This window comes from Microcaecilia unicolor, chromosome 11, assembly GCF_901765095.1.
Source record: "Microcaecilia unicolor chromosome 11, aMicUni1.1, whole genome shotgun sequence".
Classification (NCBI taxonomy): domain Eukaryota; kingdom Metazoa; phylum Chordata; class Amphibia; order Gymnophiona; family Siphonopidae; genus Microcaecilia; species Microcaecilia unicolor.
The window spans coordinates 160,044,276-160,050,833 of NC_044041.1; positions in this window are offsets into that span (position 1 = coordinate 160,044,276).

Consider the following 6,558-nt stretch of genomic DNA (forward strand, 5'->3'; position numbering starts at 1 on the left):
CCATGACTCTCCAGTTTCATTTGGAGTCTTTCATGCAGCACTTTGTCAAATGCCTTCTGAAAATCTAGATATACAGTATCCACCGGCTCCCCTTTGTCCACATGTTTGTTCACCCCCTTGGAAAAATGCAATAGATTTGTGAGGCAAGACTTCCCTTCACTAAAACCGTGCTGACTTTGTCTCAGTAGCCCATGCTTTTGTATGTGCTCTGTAATTTTATTCTTAATAATAGCCTCCACCATTTTTCCCGGCACCAACGTCAGACTCACCGGTCTATAATTTCCCGGATCGCCTCTGGAACCCTTTTTAAAAATCGGCGTTACATTGGCCACCCTCCAATCTTCCGGTACCACACCTGTTTTTAGGGATAAATTGCATATTATTAACAGTAGCTCCACAAGTTCATTTTTCAGCTCTATTAATACTCTGGGATGAATACCATCCGGTCCCGGTGATTTACTACTTTTCAGTTTGCAGAACTGCCCCATTACATCCTCCAAGTTTACAGTGAAATCATTTAGTCTTTCTGACTCGTCCGCTTCAAATACCTTTTCCGGCACCGGTATCCCTTCCAAATCCTCCTCGGTGAAGACCGAAGCAAAGAATTAATTCAATTTCTCCGCTACGGCTTTGTCTTCCCTGATCGCCCCTGGCCTACAATGGTATTATGTTTGGACCATTGTAGGCCAGATAGTGAGATTCTAAAGTTGATGGATAATTAAGATGTCTAGTTGGTGACAAATAGTGATAATGTCTTGGGGTATGAATCATTGGAATATTATAAAAGAATTCAAAAGCATTAGTGAAATGGGTTGACTGTCTTGACCAGATGAGTAAATACAATGCCGAAGGTAGCAGGGGTCTTAAAGATCTCATTGCTGAAGCTATGGTACAGATTTTTGCAAGTCTGAGTGTGAAATGATGCAAGTTGTTGTATGTGTGGTTATATGGAAAGATAAAATATATAGAAAAGGAAAGAGAGAGTCATGAGATAATTTATCATTAGTTTAAAACAAAGAGGCCACTAGACCACCAGGGCTTGTTAAGGTAGGTTCAGGGAGGGCACCCTGAGGCTTGGGGGGGAGGGAGTTGAGCCAGCCAGCCCAGTCGAGCCTAGGAACCCAGCCAGGCTTGAAAAAAACAGCTAGACCCCCCCAACTGTCCCCTGAAAAGGAGGACATGTCTGGGAAAACCCAGACCTATGGTAACCCTACATTTTACCTCACTCTATTACACAGTAAAGGGAATAGAAAATATTTTTTCTCAGTGGTGATTATTCGTGTTTGTGAAATGTTACTTGCAGTCTTTTCGCTCTGCTTTGAGAGGAGCACTGGAGGAAAAGCGTTCTAGGATTTGCAGGACTCCTGAATCAGCATTTCCTTAGCATCAGCAGCAGATGAATCCAGAAACATGTGGGTTGTTGTGACCATTTACCAGCAGGTAGAGATGGAGAATACTAGCTGGTAGATGGTCACAACCCACAAGTCTCTGGATTCATGTGCTATGACTAAAGGAAAGAAAATTATCAGGTAAGAAGTAATTTTTTCGTTAAAAAAGATAGATCTATGACAGAAGGGTTGTTTTCTTCAGAAAGCATTTAAGCAGGAATATGAGTACTGAGAAGTGACGTGAGATTCTAACTAGTTTGTACTGTTAGAGGTTGATATCCAGAACAGTGGCGTAGCCACAGGTGGGCCTGGGTGGGCAATGGCCCACCCACTTAGGGCTCAGGCCCACCCAACAGTAGCACATGTTTAGCGGCAGCTGGTGGAGATCCCAAGCTCTGTCAGCTGAAGACTTTCCCCTGATAGTAACAAAATTCTACTCTCCACAATACTGGCACCTGTGCAAGCTCAGCTTTCAGTGCATGCCTGCTACAGACTGCCAAGGAGGAAAGAAGCATTTTTCTGCCAGCTGAGATATTGTTTTGGTGGTGGTGGTGGGGGGAGAACATTTGGTGCCCACCCACTTCTTACCTAGGCCCACCCAAAATCTGTTGTCTGGCTACGCCCCTGAGATTCCAGAAATGGTTCCTGGCCAGTTAAATCACTTGTGCAGGATATCTGCTGATATTCAGTGGCACTTAACCAATTAGTGTCACTGCATATCACCACAGACTGGTAAACTGAAAGCTGGCTATTTTGTAGGCAGTCTGGAGGCAAAGTTGTCGCTTAAGTGGTTAAGTGCATAAAGCTCAGTCCTAGCTTTATGTAGTGTCACTTAGGTGGTTTAATACACTAAATGTAATATTGTACTTAACTGCATAAGAGCTGGCTGCATAAACCGGACATGGCCCAGCATTGAATATTCAGGGATAATGCCAGTGGCAGATAAACAAATGCTTACCGCTGCTGGCTGAATATGTACCCTTTAGTTTTATTTATTTATTTATTTTATTTATTCTCTTCAGTATTTTTTTAAATGTCTTGATGTGTGTTTTTTTTTTTTTGGGGGGGGGGGGTTGCTCAAAAGGTGGTTAATCACATTTTTATTAATACATACAAAATAAATACAACTGATGGTCTTTTGTGAGGGAAGGAGATAGATAGGGTTTGGGGTTTGTGGTACAGGGCCTGTGCCATCACATTCCTGCAAGTTTTTGGGAATCTGGTCTGTGACTGGGAGCTGTTCTCCCTCAGCCTGTACACAGATAAACAAGCAGCTTAGTACAGGATGTTCTCAGAGCAGAGACCAAGGCAGCCTGTATGAAAGAGCGCATGCACACATCCCAGTGGGGTTGGGGAGGGTGAGACTGATGCATGCTAGATGAGGGAGTTAGGGAGAGAGGAAGAGCACATGAGATCATATGTGCATGTGCTGGGTATAGAATGTGTGTATGAGAACATCTGTACACACTAGGGGGTGGGGGAAGGGATGGGCATGCAAGTGAGAGGGGGTGGGGGGAGAAGATAGATGTGAGAGTGTCTGCACACATTGGGGGATGGGGAGATCAGAAGTATAATATAGTGAAAGCATGTGAACATGTTTGGAGGAAAGCATGTGTATAAGAGCTTCTGAATTTCATTAATAGTGGCCACACATATTATCATTATCATCATTAGTGCTATGAGATGTATAGAGGAAAGGACTGTTCAGACACGTATAGACAAGCTGCTTTGTAATGATTACAGTCTAAGCCAGAAACACAGGCAAAACGTCTGGAAAGGGGGTTGCAGGGAGAGAGTGTTTCAAGTTTAAACAGTGGCCAACTGCTAGAAGAAAGGCCTATTGAGAATACGTCTGAGGAGGCTGTATGCAGAAACAGGTCCAGGTTTTAAAAGTGTTGAAATGGGGGCTTTGATGTATGGAGGAGGGTTGGTGGGAATTGAGCTTTAAAGAATGAGGAGAGTGTTGATGTAGTGGGGGGGGGGGGGGGGGTAGAGAAAGAGAACAGTGATGTGGAGGAATTGACTAATCTTATTTCTCTGTGTTAGGAGAGGGGTGTTTGTACAAGTTATGCTGGAAACCGGGGACTACCACCCAACTGTCTGTGGGGATCTGAGACTTGTCCTGAGTTGGCTGTAGGATCTAACCCCTCCCTAAGCCTATTCTGATTCCTTACCCTGTCTCATTTTTTAATTTGCATTTCTCTTTTATTGTTCTCTTCTCCTCCCACCTCAGTGTCTCCCTTCCGCTCTCTGCCTCTCTGATTTCTCTTCTTGCTTTCTTCTCTCTCTCATTTCCTCTTCCCTTGCTGTTTCTCTCTTCCTTTCCTTTTAGATTCATTTTCCCCCAAAGCCCCTGCTTCTCATTCTATCCCTTTCGGTCTGGTCTCCCCATGGTCTTTATCTCATCCTCTCTCCTCATCTAGGTTTTCATCTGTTCAAACCCTCTCCCCCTTCACCTCCACATTGTTGTGTCTGAAAGCCTTGGTTGTTCTCCCAGAGCTATATGTGGTCCTTAACCACAGCTGCTGATGCTGCCCTCCCCCCACCCCGGAGAATGGAGTACAGTGCCAGATGAACAGGAAAGCTATTGTACACAGTACACGCCCACATAGCTTGGACAGGACGTTTTATTTGAACTTCCCTTATTGCAGAGAAGCTGTTGCTGTTCCCTTGTAGATCCTTCCCTCTGAGTCTCTGTAATCCTTCCCTCTGAGTCAGTCCTGGAGCTCAGCAGCTTTTGTTCCTGTACAGTATGTTCTGGCGGTAATTACTGGCTAGAAAAATAACACAGCTAATGAGACTGGAGACAGGAAACAGGCCAGTTCCCTGCCCCACATCGGGTCCTGATCTTTGCCTGGCCTTAAAAACAGACTGTGCGATCTTCTTGGACAAATATTTTGGAAGTCAGCACAGACTCCCTCTTGGACTCTTCTTGCCCCAGTACTGTTAGTTCTTATTAATTGGATATATCCTTTCTGCTTCACATACTGTAAGTTGAACTCATTTCATGACAGAACTTAGTGGTCAGAAGATTATATAACCTCCCATAGCTGGTTTGTGAGGCCCCCTCTTCTGTCTGTATGTGTCTCACCTTCCACCCCCCCCCCCCCCCGAGATTGGGAAGTGTCCATAACCAGTGAATTTTGAGAGCACTAATCTTCATTATGGTGAGTTGTAGCTAAATTCCTCTTGTTCTTTTTCCCATCCAGTGGCGTAGCCAAGGGTGGGCTCAGGTGGGCTCAGGCCCACCCAGTAGCAGCACACCTATGATTTGGCAGGCAGGGATCTCCAAGCCACACCAGCTGAAAACTCCCAAAAACTGTCCCTCCTGCATACCTTGTAAATAGCAGATCTTTGCCTGCATCGAGCAGCGACTGATACATACTGTTCACACCGGCCCCACAGCCTTCCTTCTGATGTATTCCCACCTATGCAGATACAGGAACTTGCATCAGAGGGAAGGCTATGGGGCCAACATGAGCAGTGTGTATTAGTTCCTGCTCGCTCCGGTGAAAATCTGCTATTTAAAAGGTATGCGGGGGAGGGGGATGTTTGAGAGACCATATGGCATGCAGGCAAGAGAGGGAGAGACCAAATCACTGTGGGGTAGGGTGGAGTTCTTCTGCCCACCCATCATGGACCCAGGCCCACCCAAAATTGAGTGTCTGGCTACGCCCCTGTTCCCATCTTTCATGAGCTCACCTGTTGGCTTTTTCTGATCCTTTCTATCAGACAGGTGATAAATTGTGTGTGTGTGTTTTTTTTTTAATTTAGAATTCTCAAACCTACATATCCACAAATGCAAGAATGAAATAAACAAGTTCATATCACGGGGAGAACTGGGGTACAAAGTATAAAAAAAGAAAGCAAAAAGGCAATTTAAGCAGATGTAAAATACACTGCTACTTTTATACCTATACAATTAGACATTTTTTTTACTAACTCCTCACCTAACTGATAACCTCTGTAATAAGAAATCATTTCACTTCTTCATCTATCAGAAACCGCTCTAGTTGACATGGATCAAAGAAACTATAATTTGAATCAGAAGTTTTTATGAAGCACTTGCAGGGAAACGTTTTTTAAAAAGCTTGCCCCTATTGCAAGCACACTTGGTTTCAGTTGAAGAAATTGGTTTCTATGTAACTGTATGAGCATTGACAGTTACAAAGCACTGGCAGTTACAACAGGCAGAAAAATCAATAAATATGTTTTTCATTCTCATTTTTTGTTCCCCAAACCATCATCCCCTGCAAGGTGACCTATAAATATCATTTGCAAAGAGGATTTGACCGTTGAGAAACAGCCCACCAGTTTATTTCTATTTTGTCCTCTGATAGAGATCACCTCAGGTCAGGTTTTCAGCCTTCATAAATCTTGTAGGGCCTGAAGCGTTAAAGAAAGATCCGATAACTGACTTTTAGAGCAGGGGCCATTGCTTATTCTACAAAGAGTCTGGTCGCTACTATTAATTCTTACTCAAGTCATTTTCTGGGTCTCACAAGTTGTCTGTTGCTAAAGCGAAGCAGAAGGAGGTAAAAGAAAATAATTAAAGTACAGCAGAGAAATGACAGACGATTACAAAACCGCGGGTATTTGGTGGTGTGTCTGGTGGTCACATCATGTTTCTGGTCTGATAACAGGATGTGACATAATTTTGTTGCTATAATTGCTATTTCTTCCAATACCATATTTTTTAAAATTGTGTTTCTACCTCATTCTGTTTATGAAGCAGTTTGGGGCCTGGGCCAGTGCTTCACATGGAGAGCCAGAGAGAGGAAGGTGCAGCTCTGAGCAGTCTGCACATTGTCTTATTACTTCTTCTGTATTCTCTCACCCACCCCCTTATCCCCTCTCCTGAGGCTGGTCACTGTGGTCTCCTCTCTATTGCTCACCCTATCTTTTTCTCTCTGCTCATCTTACTCTTCTGTTCCCTCTATTTTACCCTAGTTTTCTAATTTCTTCCTTGACCTCATTCTAACCCTGGTCTCCCAGGCGCTCTACTTGTCTCTAGCTCTGCCAAATAAACAAGTAGGGCCTGGGCAGCTATTGTCCCAGTAACAAAACAGCATGTTCTTAAGGGCAAGGGCCTACAAGCACAGATCCCATCCAGGCAGGAGGCCAAAGGACAGGAACAGTACAGACTGTTCCCAGCCAGCCAGGCTAACCA